This window comes from Hibiscus syriacus, unplaced genomic scaffold (assembly GCF_006381635.1).
Source record: "Hibiscus syriacus cultivar Baekdansim isolate YM2019G1 unplaced genomic scaffold, ASM638163v2 tig00110321_pilon, whole genome shotgun sequence".
Classification (NCBI taxonomy): domain Eukaryota; kingdom Viridiplantae; phylum Streptophyta; class Magnoliopsida; order Malvales; family Malvaceae; genus Hibiscus; species Hibiscus syriacus.
This window is the reverse complement of record NW_024062680.1, coordinates 730,869-750,467: the sequence shown is the minus strand read 5'-3', so window position 1 is coordinate 750,467 and position 19,599 is coordinate 730,869. Positions and strand designations below refer to the sequence as shown.

General features: G+C 36.2%; 1 pseudogene; it reads right to left on the bottom strand.

Moving 5' to 3' along the window:
• Positions 1-71: 71 nt before the first annotated feature.
• Positions 72-1,889, bottom strand: LOC120117789 (annotated as a pseudogene).
• Positions 1,890-19,599: the final 17,710 nt, after the last annotated feature.

The following is a 19,599-nucleotide window of genomic DNA, read 5'->3' as shown; positions in this document are numbered from 1 at the left end:
AAAACAGGAATATATTCAAAGTTGAGTGATGGCATTTGTATTTAATAACATTTATAAGCACAATGTATCTATCATTCGAGTAAAATGGATATTCTGATGTTTGAAATTAGCAGAATGAAATTGATAATGAGCCTATATTACCTAAAAGTAATCGGAGATGACTTCAAGTTTGATGGTTGTCGTATACACTTAACTCGGCATGAGTGTCCTTGTATCGTCGGCTCAGGTACGTCGCGCAACGAATCGATGGAAACCTGGGTAAGAAATACATGCAACATTTCTAATCAATTAGAGTTGGTCGTCAGGCAAAACAAGATAAGGAATCTTAGAGCACTTTAGACAAAACAAGAAAGTTCAAGACTCAGAGTAGTCTAGAAAGTTAAAAGATGGACTTCAATCCTGTACACTTACTTTGGAGGATTGTCTTCTGATTTGCAAGTAGGCAGGCATTCGACGAGACAGTTGTGACTTGGTTCGACAAAGTACGCAATCTGTAATCAGAAACAACAGGCTTAAACCTTCGTTTTCTTCTAAAGTTATTATGTGCCCGACACGGATATGTATAGGAGGTTATTACATCAATGTTTTCAAATATACATTGGATTCAGGTATTTTAAGAATGAAGAACCACATCAATATAAGACATATATCAACGATTGAATCAACACGATAGAAAAATATAATACCGAATCAACATGATAGAGTAACGAGAGTTAGTAGCAACCGATATAATGACATGAAGGCATCGTAGGACATTTATTTTAATTATGAATCATCGAAATGGAAGCTAAGGGTCTTAAAACTTGGATGACAAAGATTGGATACGGAAAGAGACGATGACTTACAGAGTATCGCTCCTGACCATTCCCCAAAACTCGGTGCAAAGTGGACCTGGGCACATCCGAAAACCAAGTAATTAGTCATGAAGGAGAAGAAACATGGTTACAAGAAACAAATCAAAGAACTGAAAACGAGTCTAAAGTTCTTCGGCAAATGCTGAACACGGAATGTCCCTTAAAACTCATCATTCATCAATTGCTCTCATCGTAACTAAATGCAGTTTGGACCATAGTTACAAGGACAGTGCATAGACACCGAAATGAAAGTAACGACATTTCACGTTGCTCCACCTTCGTAGTGTAGTAACTGTAAGGTGGCAATAGGCTTCCCAAACATCTCAGGCTTATTAAAAAATTCAACCTCGAGGCAGCCGAGTGCAAGCGCTATGATCCTTGCAACAGCTTTAGCCACCTCCCTAATTGCACATGATGAACAAAAACAAAATCTCATTGGCCTATATTCTTCACACGACTTTATCACATACTAGCTATGTAACTTACAATGTCTCATGATGGAATTTTTTCCATAGTCTGCCTCCATCCAGGCAAAACACCTAACCAAAGCCAAAGGTTTCAAAAACATTGACGAAAATTTCTTTAAACCAGATCTTGCAAGATAAGCAATCTACAAAGTCCGATATCGCTTACCATCTTCAGGCCAAACATTTGGCCCGTAAAACGGCTTCTCCGCGTCGGGATCATCTTCGGGTACTTCCACGCCTATGTAATACCCCTCTTTGTAGTCACCTACTGCTCCAGCAGTGAAAAAAAGAAGAAGCTCAATACTTCAGTTAAACCATTTCAGAAATGATCAAATATGAAAGGTAAAGCAAAAATTACAGTTCCAAAATAATGTAATCACTAAGAAGAAAGGGTTTGCTGACCATGAACTTGATTATCAGGGTCAAGAAGCTCATCAAGCACTGGAGTGTATCCTCTGTGTTTCTCGTTCCTCAAAAGTTCCATTTTCTCATTTAATGGCAAATGAAAGAGGTTCTTGCTTTGAGCAAATACTTCATCCGTTAATTCCTGGCTTATCACATTAAAAGTTATAAAATGTTATAAAATGGTCGATCACGTTGTTTTGTTGAGTATATAATTATTAAAAGTTATAAAATGATCATATAACTATTTATATATTCTAAACTCATCATTTTTTAAAAAAAAAATAGCGGTCGTCTGAACTAAATATTAACCTATTGATTGATATATTATCAAATCAAATAATTAAAATTTATATATCAAAGACCACGTATCGACTTAGATCATTTTCGTATATATAATTAAACATGTGTATCAAATACAAATAGTTTAAAACATAAAAGATATAAATAGTATATTGTGTTAGGAAATAAACCGAGTACGAGTAATTTCCCTATAACCAGATTAGTGAGAATTCGAAATAAAAGCGAAAAAATAATACCCAAAAATTGATAACGGAGTTCAGCCAATTTGCTTACGTCTCCGGACTGCTGCGGATCTTTTACTAAGAGAGAAAATTTACAGGTGTTTACAAAACACTCACTACTCACAAGAAAACTCTCTAGTATTGGGAGAAAGAAATGATTTGAGATTTTGGGATGATTTTGAAGCTAAATGAGCTAGGGTATTTATAGTTGAAGCTTAAGGACTAATCTTTGAAAATACCCTAAAGAGCAATGGTTAAAGTGTAATTTACACATCTCCAAAAAATCAACAAAACACAGCCACCGAAATCGGTGCAATTAATCACCGAAAAATAGCAGACTTTCCTGACTTTTTGAATCTTTGGCCCTTTGTTGAATTCCCATTGTGTGGTGACGCCCCTTTTATTGACTTTACTCTCAACAATCTCCCACTTGAAGACTGATTTTAATCTTTCTTCACACCTCGATCAATGCAACAACATTTCTGGTCTTGTTACTCTAGCATGCCAACTGAAGCTGAACATAACTTCAGTTTGTCCGTAGTCACCGTCTTTGTTAACATGTCTGCTGGATTTTGAGCTCCACTAATCTTTTCAAGTTTCAAAATCCCATCTTCCAGAAGAGACCGGATAAAATGATATCTCAATTGTATGTGCTTCGTTCTGGAATGAAAAGACGAATTCTTTGCTAGATGTATAACACTTTGACTATTGCAGTACAAGACATTGTTCTCTTGTTTCTTGCCTAACTCTTCCAAGAAACTTTGGAGCCAAACCATCTCCTTGCTGGCATCTGTAACAGCGACATATTCTGCTTCAGTTGTGGAGAGAGCAACTATCTTCTGTAGTTGAGAAACCCAACTCACTGTAGTACCTCCTAGAGTATAGATATACCCTGTAGTGCTCCTTCTGATGTCAATATTTCCGGCTAAGTCAGCATCTACATAGCTTGTCAGTATCGTATCTCCACCTTTGAAACAAAGTGCTTTGTTTGTAGTACCCCGCAGATATCTGAGGATCCATTTGACTGCTTCCAAGTGTACTTTGCCCGGATTATTCATGTACCTGCTAACAGCTCCCACTGCATGAGCAATATCTGGTCTGGTACAAACCATGACATACATCGGACTTCCAATTGCTGAGGCGTACGACAACTTCACCATGTGTGCACGTTCTTCCTCCGTCTTTGGTGACTGTTCTTTGGAGAGTCTGAAATGAACACCTAAAGGTGTACTTACTGGTTTAGCATCTTGCATGTTGAACCTGGAGAGTACTTTGTTGTGTACTCAGCCTATGATAACATCAAAGTCCCCGACTTTGTCTCTCTTGATCCTCATCCCAAGAATCTGCTTTGCAGCACCCAGATCCTTCATAGCAAACTGCTTCGATAATTTTTGCTTTAAGTTTATAATCTCTTGCATGTCTGAGCCTGCAATGAGCATGTCATCAACATACAACAATAAAATAATGAAGTTGTTGTCGAACCTCTTGATGTAGCAAAAATGATCTGCTTGGCATCTGGTAAAATCACTGCTACTCATGAAGCTATCGAACTTCTTGTACCACTGTCTAGGAGCTTGTTTTAAACCATACAAGATCTTCTTCAACCTACATACCAGTTTTTCTTGCCTGCTCTTATGAAGCCTTCGGCCTCATATAGATTTCTTCCTCCAAATCACCATGAAGGAAAGCTGTCTTTACATCTAACTGCTCAAGATGTAAATTTTCTGCAGCTACAATTTTCAACCAGTCTGATTGTAGACAGTTTTACAACTGGAGAGAAAATTTCATTGTAGTCAATACCTTCCTTTGCTGAAAACCTTTGACACCAATCTTGCTTTGTTGCGTTTGCTCCCATCGTGCTCTTCTTTGATCCTGTAGATCCACTTGTTATGGAGCGCTTTTTACCTGGTGGTAATTCAGCTAATTCCCATGTCTGATTTGACATAAGCGAGTCCATCTAATCTTTCATGGAAGACTCCCACTTGACTGAATCCTCCACTTGCATAGCTTCATCATAGGACTTGGTTCACCATTGTAGTCACAAAAGTAGTGCAAAGAAGGAGAATACCGTTGGGTTGGTTTAGGAATTATGGAGGAGCGTCTCAGTTCTGGTGTCCTGGTTCTTCTTGAACTGTTTCAGGATGATCTGAACATCATTTCCAGAAATCTCCTCGAACTCAACAAATTCCTTTGTTTCGGATGATCTTCCGATTTTCATAGTCCCAAATACGGTAACCGAACTCATCATCGCCATAACCAACAAAGGCACATTTGTTGGACTTAGCATCAAGTTTACTTCTTTCAGCAGAGTCTATGTGTCTCCTCGAACTCAACAAATTCCTTTGTTTCAGCTTTGGTATTGGAGCTGCTTGATTCTACAGTTGACCTATCTTTGTACATCACATTCTCATTGAAAATGACATCTCTGCTTCGGATGATCTTCCGATTTTCATAGTCCCAAATACGGTAACCGAACTCATCATCGCCATAACCAACAAAGGCACATTTGTTGGACTTAGCATCAAGTTTACTTCTTTCAGCAGAGTCTATGTGTACATAAGAAATACAACCAAACACTCTGTTGGGATTTTCGGACGCTCGAATCGACAACCGAAACGATTTACAAAGAGGGGTCAGAACGGTTTTTGTTTAGGGAGTAAGAAGATTGAAAGATAAAGAATTGCACAACGATTTATAGTGGTTCGACTTTCTCAACCAAAGTCTACATCCACTACCTTAGCTCCTCACTAAGGATTTTCCAACAAATTCACTAATTTGTTCTTTCTTTTGAGGACAAAGAGATAACCTTACAACTCCCTAGTTTTTCACGGGTTAAACTAGAACCTTTCCCTAGCTTTTACATGGGCTAAGCTAGAACCTTTCCCCTTTACAAAAAGATAAAATAAGTAAACAAGAAAACCTCTCTAAGGTAGGTGTTTACAAGATTGAGCTCTCAAGAACAAAATATTTACAAGAGAAAGATGAAATAAGAATGAAAAACTCTTCTCTTGTGTTTGATTGCTTGGATAGTTGTTCTCTTACTTCTTCAAGTGTCCTCAGCTTGTATTTATAGCTTGGAATGTTGTTTAAATGTTTCTGGATGCCTCAAAACATGATGGCATCGATTCATGATCAAGGTGCATCGATACCCCTTCATTAAATTCAATAAACTAGCCGTTACTAGCCGTTGCAGCCTTGATGCATGGATGCATGGCAGGATGCATGATGCATGGCAGGATTGCATCTATGCATGGCAAGGATGCTCGATGCACTAATTGCATTCGATGTTTGGATGCATGGATGCATTGCCTGATGCATCGATGCATTAGTGCAGATGCATGGATGCACTGAAGGGATGCATAGATGCATTTTGACACCCTTTAGCATTTTTGCTCAAATCCGAATTTTATGGAATTTGAATTATTTTTGAAAACCTTTTGAAAACTTTGAATAAATTCAATTAGTATAGATACCCTGTAGTGCTCCTTCTGATGTCAATATTTCCGGCTAAGTCCAGCATCTACATAGCTTGTCAGTATCGTATCTCCACCTTTTGAAACAAAGTGCTTTGTTTGTAGTACCCCGCAGATATCTGAGGATCCATTTGACTGCTTCCCAGTGTACTTTGCCCGGATATTATGTACCTAACAGCTCCACTGCATGAGCAATATCTGGTCTGGTACAAACCATGACATACATCAGACTTCCAATTACTGAGGCGTACGACACCTTCACCATGTGTGCAGTTCTTCCTCCGTCTTTGGTGACTGTTCTTTGGAGATCTGAAATGAACACCTAAAGGTGTACTTACTGGTTTAGCATCTTGCATTGAACTGGAGAGTACTTTGTTGTGTACTCAGCCTATGATAACATCAAAGTCCCCGACTTTGTCTCTTGATCCTCATCCCAGAATCTGCTTTGCAGCACCCAGATCCTTCATAGCAAACTGCTTCGATAATTTTGCTTTAAGTTTATAATCTCTTGCATGTCTGAGCCTGCAATGAGCATGTCATCAACATACAACAATAAAATAATGAAGTTGTTGTCGAACCTCTTGATGTAGCAAAAATGATCTGCTTGGCATCTGGTAAAATCACTGCTACTCATGAAGCTATCGAACTTCTTGTACCACTGTCTAGGAGCTTGTTTTAAACCATACAAGCTCTTCTTCAACCTACATACCAGGTTTTTCTTGCCTGCTCTTATGAAGCCTTCTGGCCTCATATAGATTTCTTCCTCCAAATCACCATGAAGGAAAGCTGTCTTTACATCTAACTGCTCAAGATGTAAATTTTCTGCAGCTACAATTTTCAACACCAGTCTGATTGTAGACAGTTTTACAACTGGAGAGAAAATTTCATTGTAGTCAATACCTTCCTTTTGCTGAAAACCTTTGACAACCAATCTTGCTTTGTTGCGTTTGCTCCCATCGTGCTCTTCTTTGATCCTGTAGATCCACTTGTTATGGAGCGCTTTCTTACCTGGTGGTAATTCAGCTAATTCCCATGTCTGATTTGTCATAAGCGAGTCCATCTAATCTTTCATGGAAGACTCCCACTTGACTGAATCCTCCACTTGCATAGCTTCATCATAGGACTTTGGTTCACCATTGTCAGTCAGCAATAAGTAGTGCAAAGAAGGAGAATACCGTTGGGTTGGTTTAGGAATTATGGAGGAGCGTCTCAGTTCTGGTGTGCCTGGTTCTTCTTGAACTGTTTCAGGATTGATCTGAACATCATTTCCAGAAATCTCCTCGAACTCAACAAATTCCTTTGTTTCAGCTTTGGTATGGAGCTGCTTGATCTACAGTTGACCTATTTGTACATCACATTCTCATTGAAAATGACATCTCTGCTTCGGATGATCTTCCGATTTTCATAGTCCCAAATACGGTAACCGAACTCATCATCGCCATAACCAACAAAGGCACATTTGTTGGACTTAGCATCAAGTTTACTTCTTTTAGCAGAGTCTATGTGTACATAAGAAATACAACCAAACACTCTGTTGGGATTTTCGGTCGCTCGAATCGACAACCGAAACGATTTACAAAGAGGGGTCAGAACGGTTTTTGTTTAGGGAGTAATGAGATTGAAAGATAAAGAATTGCACAACGATTTATAGGGTTCGACTTTCTCAACCAAAGTCTACATCCACTACCTTAGCTCCTCACTAAGGATTTTCCAACAAATTCACTAATTTGTTCTTTCTTTTGAGGAAAAAGAGATAACCTTACAACTCCCTAGTTTTTCACGGGTTAAACTAGAACCTTTCCCTAGCTTTTACATGGGCTAAGCTAGAACCTTTCCCCTTTACAAAAAGATAAAATAAGTAAACAAGAAAACCTCTCTAAGGTAGGTGTTTACAAGATTGAGCTCTCAAGAACAAAATATTTACAAGAGAAAGATGAAATAAGAATGAAAAACTCTTCTCTTATGTTTGATTGCTTGGATAGTTGTTCTCTTACTTCTTCAAGTGTCCTCAGCTTGTATTTATAGCTTGGAATGTGTTTGATGTTGTATATAGCCGTTGGGGATGTTTTGGAGTCGTTTCTGGATGATTTTTCTACTAAAAAAGGATGCCCATAACATGATGCATCGATCATGATCAAGGTGCATCGATACCCCTTCATTAAATTCAAATAAACTAGCCGTTGCAGCCTTGATGCATGGATGCATGGCAGGATGCATGGATGCATGGCATGCATCGATGCATGGCAAGGATGCATCGATGCACTAATTGCATTCGATGTTTGGATGCATGGATGCATTGCCTGATGCATCGATGCATTAGTGCAGATGCATGGATGCACTTTGACACCCTTTAGCATTTTTGCTCAAATCCGAATTTAATGGAATTTGAATTATTTTTGAAACCTTTTGAAAACTTTGAATAAATTCAATTCAAATCCAAAAACATTTTGCAAATTCAATTCAAGTCCAAAAACATTTTGCCTTAAATTGTTATATCAAAACATAGTTCAACAATCTCCCCCTTTTTGATATAACAAAACATTTGAAAAATTGTTTTTTGCAAAACTCCCCCTTAATAAATTGTTTAATGAAAAAGATATTAATTGTTACCAATTGTTGGAAAATATATGAAAATGTTAAGCTCCCCTTTTTTCATTAAGAATTAAAATTTTCAAACCAAACTTCTCCCCCTTTTTGTTATATAAAAAATAATTCAATCTTTGAAGTTCAAAATAACTTTGGAGAGTAAGTAGTAAATTTGAAATTTAAAAATCATTTGAAAAATCAAAGCTCCCCCTCAATAAATGCATTCCAAACAAAATTTCGCTTTTAAGTTCATGACACTTAAACAAAATATTGAATTTCTACAAAGAATAACAAACATGTTAGAGTACATGAAATTCAATATATCCAAGTCTAAAATACTTTATGCAATACCAATTATTAAAATTTGATATTAATACCAATTGTTAAAATTAAGTGCATTTGCATAAAGTTTTCCAAAAATGTTATGCATTTTGAAAATTTTGATATCAATTACTAGAGAGATATCATTTTCATTTATACCACATGCATAAACATTCAAATTTAGGCCAAAAATTAAAATTTATAAAATCAAAGTATTTTGAAATTTGATATCAATTGTTAGAGAGATATCATTTGCATTTAAAACCAATTTTGACCAAAATTCATTATGATGAACTAAAAATTCTCAAAAATTAATATAACTTTAAAATGTTCATCATAATAATCTTTTCAACATACATGAGATTAAAACAATGATGCATAATCATTTAAAACCAAAACTCATGCATGCTTAAAATCAAATGAGCAACCAAATAACCAAAATTAAAAGCATTAAGTTTAGAGGTTACCCATTCTTTTTCATGTGTGGCTAGAGCATCTTGAATATCATCACTTTCATCACCATTGCTCCCACACACCTAAAAGAGACATTTATTTTGATTGTGGTATCCAAATTGCTTTGGATCCTTGGACGTTAGGTTCAATGCCCCTTGTTCCTTTCGGAACCCATACTTGTCTAATTTTAAAACGATTTCCTTTCTTCAAATGACAAGTATGTTCCTTATGACCATGATAATGACAATGTGAGCATATTGTCATTATTGAACTAAATGAATTATTTAAAATGATTTCTTTTTCTTTTGTTAAGCATTCAAGCTTAACTTTTAAATCAATATTTTCTTTTTCAAAACTTTCAGTTTTTATTTTTGAAAGCTCTAAATCCTTTTTCAAAATTTCATTTTGGCTTTCAAAATCTATTTTTGTTTTCAAAAGAAAATCGTTTTCGATTTTAAATTTTGAAATCATTTTCTTATATTTGGAGTTCATGGTCTCAAACTCCGAATATAACCTATTAAAAGCATCTTGTAACTCATCAAACGTATATGAATTAAATTCATTTGAGTTAGAAGATACCTCGGGCTCTTCACAAGCCATTAGAGACACCACCTTTGTTGGTTCTTCTTTCTTGTTTCCATGGATTTCCTCAAGCTTATTCCAAAGCTCCTTGGCACTTGAACATGAAGAAACCCCTTCATAGATTTCATGACCAAATGCACAAAACAGCATGTGCATGGCCTTGGCATTAAGTTTGAGCTTTCTTCCGTTCTTTGTCACTTTTCTTCTTCTTCTTCTTCTTTGGAGAAGAGTAGCCGTTCTCAATTATCTCCCATGCATCAAGATCATTGGATTGGATGAATACCTTCATTAATTTCTTCCAATGACTATAGTTGACTCCATTGAAGTATGGAGGCTTGTCCGTTAGTAGGGAGTCTTCCATGTGGAACGAGCCGGAGGTGGAAGCCATATTCTCGGTTGTGTCGGGAATTGGTAGAGCGTCTTCTAGGACCGTCTCAAGGTGGTTAAACCTTTTTAACGAGTTAGGCTCTGATGCCAATTGTTGGGATTTTCGGACGCTCGAATTGACAACCGAAACGATTTGCAAAGAGGGGTCGGAACGGTTTTTGTTTAAGGAGTAAGGAGATTGAAAGATAAAGAATTGCACAATGATTTATAGTGGTTCGACTTTCTCAACCAAAGTCTACATCCACTACCTTAGCTTCTCACTAAGGATTTTCCAACAAATTCACTAATTTGTTCTTTCTTTTGAGGACAAAGAGATAACCTTACAACTCCCTAGTTTTTCACGGGTTAAACTAGAACCTTTCCCTAGCTTTTACACGGGCTAAGCTAGAACCTTTCCCCTTTACAAAAGGATAAAATAAGTAAACAAGAAAACCTCTCTAAGGTAGGTGTTTACAAGATTGAGCTCTCAAGAACAAAATATTTACAAGAGAAAGATGAAATAAGAATGAAAAACTCTTCCCTTGTGTTTGATTGCTTGGATAGTTGTTCTCTTACTTCTTCAAGTGTCCTCAGCTTGTATTTATAGCTTGTAATGTGTTTGATGTTGTATATAGCCATTGGGGATGTTTTGGAGTCGTTTGGGTATGATTTTTCTACTCAAAAAGGCTGCCCATAACATGATGCATCGATGCATGATCAAGGTGCATCGATACCCCTTCATTAAATTCAAATAAACTAGCCGTTGCAGCCTTGATGCATGGATGCATGACAGGATGCATGGCATGATGCATCGATGCATGGCAAGGATGCATCGATGCACTAATTGCATTCGATGTTTGGATGCATTGTCTGATGCATCAATGCATTAGTGCAGATGCATGGATGCACTGCAGGGATGCATGGATGCACTTTGACACCCTTTAGCATTTTTGCTCAAATCCGGATTTAATGGAATTTGAATTATTTTTGAAACCTTTTGAAAACTTTGAATAAATTCAATTCAAATCCAAAAACATTTTGCAAATTCAATTCAAGTCCAAAAACATTTTGCCTTAAATTGTTATATCAAAACATAGTTCAACAATCTCCCCCTTTTTGATATAACAAAACATTTGAAAAATTGTTTTTTGCAAAACTCCCCCTTAATAAATTGTTTAATGAAAAAGATATTAATTGTTTCCAATTGTTGGAAAATATATGAAAATGTTAAGCTCCCCTTTTTTCATTAAGAATTAAAATTTTCAAACCAAACTTCTTCCCCTTTTTGTTATATAAAAAATAATTCAATCTTTGAAGTTCAAAATAACTTTAGAGAGTAAGTAGTAAATTTGACATTTAAAAATTATTTGAAAAATCAAAGCTCCCCCTCAATAAATGTATTCCAAACAAAATTTCGCTTTTATGTTCATGACGCTTAAACAAAATATTGAATTTCTACAAAGAATAACAAACATGTTAGAGCACATGAAATTCAATATATCCAAGTCTAAAATACTTTATGCAATACCAATTATTAAAATTTGATATTAATACCAATTGTTAAAATTAAGTGCATTTGCATAAAGTTTTCCAAAAATGTTATGCATTTTGAAAATTTTGATATCAATTGCTAGAGAGATATCATTTTCATTTATACCACATGCATAAACATTCAAATTTAGGCCAAAAATTAAAATTTATAAAATCAAAGTATTTTGAAATTTGATATCAATTGTTAGAGAGATATCATTTGCATTTAAAACCAATTTTGACCAAAATTCATTATGATGAACTAAAAATTCTCAAAAATTAATATAACTTTAAAATGTTCATCATAATAATCTTTTCAACATACATGAGATTAAAACAATGATGCATAATCATTTAAAACCAAAACTCATGCATGCTTAAAATCAAATGAGCAACCAAATAACCAAAATTAAAAGCATTAAGTTTAGAGGTTACCCATTCCTTTTTCATGTGTGGCTAGAGCATATTGAATATCATCACTTTCATCACCATTGCTCCCACACACCTAAAAGAGACATTTATTTTGATTGTGGTATCCAAATTGCTTTGGATCCTTGGACGTTAGGTTCAATGCCCCTTGTTCCTTTCGGAACCCATACTTGTCTAATTTTAAAACGATTTCCTTTCTTCAAATGACAAGTATGTTCCTTATGACCATGATAATGACAATATGAGCATATTGTCATTATTGAACTAAATGAATTATTTAAAATAATTTCTTTTTCTTTTGTTAAGCATTCAAGCTTAACTTTTAAATCAAGATTTTCTTTTTCAAAACTTTCAGTTTTTATTTTTGAAAGCTCTAAATCCTTTTTCAAAATTTCTATTTTGGCTTTCAAAATCTATTTTTGTTTTCAAAAGAAAATCGTTTTCGATTTTAAATTTTGAAATCATTTTCTTATATTTGGAGTTCATGGTCTCAAACTCCGAATATAACCTATTAAAAGCATCTTGTAACTCATCAAACGTATATGAATTAAATTCATTTGAGTTAGAAGATACATCGGGCTCTTCACAAGCCATTAGAGACACCACCTTTGTTGGTTCTTCTTTCTTGTTTCCATGGATTTCCTCAAGCTTATTCCAAAGCTCCTTGGCACTTGAACATGAAGAAACCCCTTCATAGATTTCATGACCAAATGCACAAAACAGCATGTGCATGGCCTTGGCATTAAGTTGAGCTTTCTTCCGTTCTTTGTCACTCTTCTTCTTCTCCTTCTTCTTTGAAGAAGAGTAGCCGTTCTCGATTATCTCCCATGCATCAAGATCATTGGATTGGATGAATACCTTCATTAATTTCTTCCAATGACTATAGTTGACTCTATTGAAGTATGGAGGCTTGTCCGTTGGTAGGGACTCTTCCATGTGGAACGAGCCGGAGGTGGAAGCCATCTTCTCGGTTGTGCCGGGAATTGGTAGAGCGTCTTCTAGGACCGTCTCAAGGTGGTTAAACCTTTTTAACGAGTTAGGCTCTGATGCCAATTGTTGGGATTTTCGGACGCTTGAATCGACAACCGAAATGATTTGCAAAGAGGGGTCGGAACGGTTTTTGTTTAAGGAGTAAGGAGATTGAAAGATAAAGAATTGCACAATGATTTATAGTGGTTCAACTTTCTCAACCAAAGTCTACATCCACTACCTTAGCTCCTCACTAAGGATTTTCCAACAAATTCACTAATTTGTTCTTTCTTTTAGGACAAAGAGATAACCTTACAACTCCCTAGTTTTTCACGGGTTAAACTAGAACCTTTCCCTAGCTTTTACACGGGCTAAGCTAAACCTTTCCCCTTTACAAAAGGATAAAATAAGTAAACAAGAAAACCTCTCTAAGGTAGGTGTTTACAAGATTGAGCTCTCAAGAACAAAATATTTACAAGAGAAAGATGAAATAAGAATGAAAAACTCTTCCCTTGTGTTTGATTGCTTGGATAGTTGTTCTCTTACTTCTTCAAGTGTCCTCAGCTTGTATTTATAGCTTGTAATGTGTTTGATGTTGTATATAGCTTGGGGATGTTTTGGATTCGTTTGGGGATGATTTTTCTACTCAAAAAGGCTGCCCATAACATGATGCATCGATGCATGATCAAGGCGCATCGATACCCCTTCATTAAATTCAAATAAACTAGCCGTTGCAGCCTTGATACATGGATGCATGACAAGATGCATGGATGCATGGCATGATGCATCGATGCACTAATTGCATTCGATGTTTGGATGCATGGATGCATTGCTTGATGCATCGATGCATTAGTGCAGATGCATGGATGCACTGCAGGGATGCATGGATGCACTTTGACACCCTTTAGCATTTTTGCTCAAATCCGATTTAATGGAATTTGAATTATTTTTGAAACCTTTTGAAAACTTTGAATAAATTCAATTCAAATCCAAAAACATTTTCCCTTAAATTGTTATATCAAAACGTAGTTCAACAATCTCTCCCTTTTTGATATAACAAAACATTTGAAAAATTGTTTTTTGCAAAACTCCCCCTTAATAAATTGTTTAATGAAAAAGATATTAATTGTTACCAATTGTTGGAAAATATATGAAAATGTTAAGCTCCAATTTTTTCATTAGAATTAAAATTTTCAAACCAAACTTCTCCCCCTTTTTGTTATATAAAAAAATAATTCAATCTTTGAAGTTCAAAATAACTTTGGAGAATAAGTAGTAAATTTGACATTTAAAAATCATTTGAAAAATCAAAGCCCCCCCTCAATAAATGCATTCCAAACAAAATTTCGCTTTTAAGTTCATGACACTTAAAGAAAATATTGAATTTCTACAAAGAATAACAAACATGTTAGAGCACATGAAATTCAATATATCCAAGTCTAAAATACTTTATGCAATACCAATTATTAAAATTTGATATTAATACCAATTGTTAAAATTAAGTGCATTTGCATAAAGTTTTCCAAAAATGTTATGCATTTTGAAAATTTTGATATCAATTGCTAGAGAGATATCATTTTCATTTATACCACATGCATAAACATTCAAATTTAGGCCAAAAATTAAAATTTATAAAATCAAAGTATTTTGAAATTTGATATCAATTGTTAGAGAGATATCATTTGCATTTAAAACCAATTTTGACCAAAATTCATTATGATGAACTAAAAATTCTCAAAAATTAATATAACTTTAAAATGTTCATCATAATAATCTTTTCAACATACATGAGATTAAAACAATGATGCATAATCATTTAAAACCAAAACTCATGCATGCTTAAAATCAAATGAGCAACCAAATAACCAAAATTAAAAGCATTAAGTTTAGAGGTTACCCATTCCTTTTTCATGTGTGGCTAGAGCATCTTGAATATCATCACTTTCATCACCATTGCTCCCACACCTAAAAGAGACATTTATTTTGATTGTGGTATCCAAATTGCTTTGGATCCTTGGACGTTAGGTTCAATGCCCCTTGTTCCTTTCGGAACCCATACTTGTCTAATTTTAAAACGATTTCCTTTCTTCAAAGGACAAGTATGTTCCTTATGACCATGATAATGACAATGTGAGCATATTGTCATTATTGAACTAAATGAATTATTTAAAATGATTTCTTTTTCTTTTGTTAAGCATTCAAGCTTAACTTTTAAATCAAGTTTTTCTTTTTCAAAACTTTCAATTTTTATTTTTGAAAGCTCTAAATCCTTTTTCAAATTTCATTTTGGCTTTCAAAATCTATTTTTGTTTTCAAAGAAAATCGTTTTCGATTTTAAATTTTGAAATCATTTTCTTATATTTGGAGTTCATGGTCTCAAACTCCGAATATAACCTATTAAAAACATCTTGTAACTCATCAAACGTATATGAATTAAATTCATTTGAGTTAGAAGATACCTCGGGCTCTTCACAAGCCATTAGAGACACCACCTTTGTTGGTTCTTCTTTCTTGTTTCCATGGATTTCCTCAAGCTTATTCCAAAGCTCATTGGCACTTGAACAAGAAGAAACCCCTTCATAGATTTCATGACCAAATGCACAAAACAGCATGTGCATGGCCTTGGCTTTAAGTTGAGCTTTCTTCCGTTCTTTGTCACTCTTCTTCTTCTCCTTCTTCTTTGGAGAAGAGTAGCCGTTCTCGATCATCTCCCATGCATCAAGATCATTGGATTGGATGAATACCTTCATTAATTTCTTCCAATGACTATAGTTGACTCCATTGAAGTATGGAGGCTTGTCCGTTGGTAGGGAGTCTTCCATGTGGAACGAGCCGGAGGTGGAAGCCATCTTCTCGGTTGTGTCGGGAATTGGTAGAGCGTCTTCTAGGACTGTCTCAAGGTGGTTAAACCTTTTTAACGAGTTAGGCTCTGATGCCAATTATTGGGATTTTCGGACGCTCGAATCGATAATCGAAACGATTTGTAAAGAGGGGTCGGAACGGTTTTTGTTTAAGGAGTAAGGAGATTGAAAGATAAAGAATTGCACAATGATTTATAGTGGTTCGACTTTCTCAACCAAAGTCTACATCCACTACCTTAGCTCCTCACTAAGGATTTTCCAACAAATTCACTAATTTGTTCTTTCTTTTGAGGACAAAGAGATAACCTTACAACTCCCTAGTTTTTCACGGGTTAAACTAGAACCTTTCCCTAGCTTTTACACGGGCTAAGCTAGAACCTTTCCCCTTTACAAAAGGATAAAATAAGTAAACAAGAAAACCCCTCTAAGGTAGGTGTTTACAAGATTGAGCTCTCAAGAACAAAATATTTACAAGAGAAAGATGAAATAAGAATGAAAAACTCTTCTCTTGTGTTTGATTGCTTGGATAGTTGTTCTCTTACTTCTTCAAGTGTCCTCAGCTTGTATTTATAGCTTGTAATGTGTTTGATGTTGTATATAGCCGTTGGGGATGTTTTGGAGTCGTTTGGGGATGATTTTTCTACTCAAAAAGGCTGCCCATAACATGATGCATCGATGCATGATCAAGGTGCATCGATACCCCTTCATTAAATTCAAATAAGCTAGCCGTTGCAGCCTTGATGCATGGATGCATGACAGGATGCATGGATGCATGGCATGATGCATCGATGCATGGCAAGGATGCATCGATGCACTAATTGCATTCGATGTTTGGATGCATGGATGCATTGCCTGATGCATCGATGCATTAGTGCAGATGCATTGATGCACAGCAGGGATGCATGGATGCACTGTAGGGATGCATGGATGCACTTTGACACCCTTTAGCATTTTTGCTCAAATCCGAATTTAATGGACTTTGAATTATTTTTGAAACCTTTTGAAAACTTTGAATAAATTCAATTCAAATCCAAAAACATTTTGCAAATTCAATTCAAGTCCAAAAACATTTTGCCTTAAATTGTTATATCAAAACATAGTTCAACACACTCTTAAGTGTGAAAGGTTTATTTCTTTCTTGCTCCAAATTTCCTCTGGTATTCTGCCATCCAAAGGAACTAAGGGCCCACGGTTGATCAGGTAAGCAGCAGTGTTGATAGCTTCAGCCCATAGAAATTTGGGTAATCCGGCATGTATCATCATGCTTCTGGCACGTTCATTCAGAGTTCTGTTCATGCGCTCTGCTACGCCATTCTACTGCGGTGTCATGGGAACTGTTGTCTTCATCTTGATCCCATTGTTTGCGTAGAAATCTCTGAATCTACGATTTATGTACTCTCCTCCATTGTCAGACCTCAACCGCTTGACTTTCAGACCAGTCTCATTTTCCACCATGGCCTTCCATTTTCTGAAGGTATCAAAGACTTCTGATTTCTTCTTCAGAAAATAAACCCATACCTTCCTTGTAGAATCATCGATGAAGGTGACATAATATAATGAGCCTGCAAGAGATGGAACTGGAGATGGTCCCCATACATCAGTATGAACCAACTCTAACTTTTCAGCCTTGGGTGTCTTAACAATCTTTGCAAAGCTGACTTTCTTTTGTTTGCCAAAGATGCAATCCTCGCATAGTCCGACATCTACATTCTTTAGATCCGGCAGCTTCCCTTTTGACAAAAGTGTCTTCATCCCTTTCTCGCTCATATGGCCAAGCCTTTGGTGCCATAGGTTTGATTTTCCATCAGCATCTGCTGCAGCAATGATATTCTCTAAATTTGAGGTTACATAGAGAGTACCAGTCTTCTTACCACGAGCAATGACGAGTGCTCCTTTGGTAATCTTCCATTCACAGCCTGAAAAGGTTGTGTTATATCCTTCTCCATCAAGTTGTCCTACAGAAATCAAATTTCTTTTGAGGCCAGGAATATGTCTCACTCCTTTTAGCGTCCAGGTGGTCTGGTTTGGCAACTTTAATCGGATGTCTCCTTTTCCGACGATCTTCAAGGTTTCATCATCAATCGGACTGTTTACGCTTAAAATCATGGCATCATCTGTCTCCTCTGTTACGTTGGCATATTCTTGTTCGCCTGTATCTTTCTTCAGTGCTCGACAATCCCTTTTAAAGTGACCCTTCTTGCCACAATTATAACAGGTAAAATCTTTCTTTCCCATTCTTGATTTTCCTCGTCTGGATTTCGATCTTTCACGATTTGAATTTCTTTTGAAGTTCTACCTCTGGACTCCGTGTGCAAGGCTGAGGAAGTTGATGCTTCACCTGATTCTCTCCGTCGAATTTATTCACTCAATACCAGATCTCGTACATCGTCTAATTTTAATTTGTTGTTTCCCGACGAGCTGCTGACTGATGTAACAGTAGCATTCCAACTGTCTGGTAGAGATGATAAGAGAATTAAAGCTTGAACTTCATCATCAAACTCAATTTCCACGGAACTCAATTGGGTTGTGATAGTGTTGAGTTCATTTAGGTGTTGAGCCACTGATGCCCCTTCTGCCATCCGCAAATTGAATAATCGTTTCATCAAGTGAACTTTGTTTGAGGCCGATGGCTTCTCATACATATTGGAGAGAGCCACCATAAGACCCGCCGTGGTCTTTTCCTTTTCTATGTTGAAAGCAACATTTCGGGACAAAGTCAGTCGGATGACTCCGAGGGCTTGTCTGTCGATAAGGGCCCAATCTTCATTCTTCATGCCCTCTGGTTGCTTTCCTGAGAGGGTTGATATAGATTTTTTTTGGTACAAAATATCTTCAATCTGCATCTTCCAAAAGCCAAAGTCCGCACCATCAAACTTTTCAATTTTCACCTTCCCTTCGTCTGCAGCCATCGCTCCCACTCGAATCTGGATTCGTTTGGATCGTTTTCGATAATTCTTGCGAACCACCGTGTATTAGAACACCTCCGTCGACAAATTCGTATCGCCGAAAAATTTCACTATTCACGTGAACAGTAATGAATGAATAGTAACCTCGCAAAAAATTGACAAAATTCACAACCAAAAGCTCTGATTACCAGTTGTTGGGAAATAAACCGAGTATGAGTAATTTCCCTATAACCAGATTAGTGAGAATGCGAAATAAAAGCGGAAAAATAATACCCGAAATTGATAACGGAGTTCAGCCAATTTGCTTACGTCTCCGGACTGCTGCAGATCTTTTACTAAGAGAGAAAATTTACAGGTGTTTACAAAACACTCATTACTCACAAGAAAACTCTCTAGTATTAGGAGAAAGAAATGATTTGAGATTTTGGGATGATTTTGAAGCTAAATGAGATAAGGTATTTATAGTTGAAGCTTAAGGACTAATCTTTGAAAATACCCTAAAGAGCAATGACTAAAGTGTAATTTACCCATCTCCAAAAAATCAACAAAACACAACCATCGAAATCGGTGCAATTAATCACCGAAAAATAACAGACTTTCCTGACTTTTTGAATCTTTGGCCCTTTTTGAATTCTCGTTGTGTGGTGCCGCCCCTTTTATTGAATTTACTCTCAACATATTGCATTAATCTCAATATATAAAAACAAAAACAAACAAACAAACAAAATATTGAGTGAAGATGCTTCAAAAGTATCATTAGCCGGCAATTTCGAATCGCTATTGCCGTTCAAGAGCCAATCGGTAATACAATCATTGTGAAAACATGGCCACACGCAACTCGCCTCAATGGAGCTCCTTCGGACTTCCACAAACTTT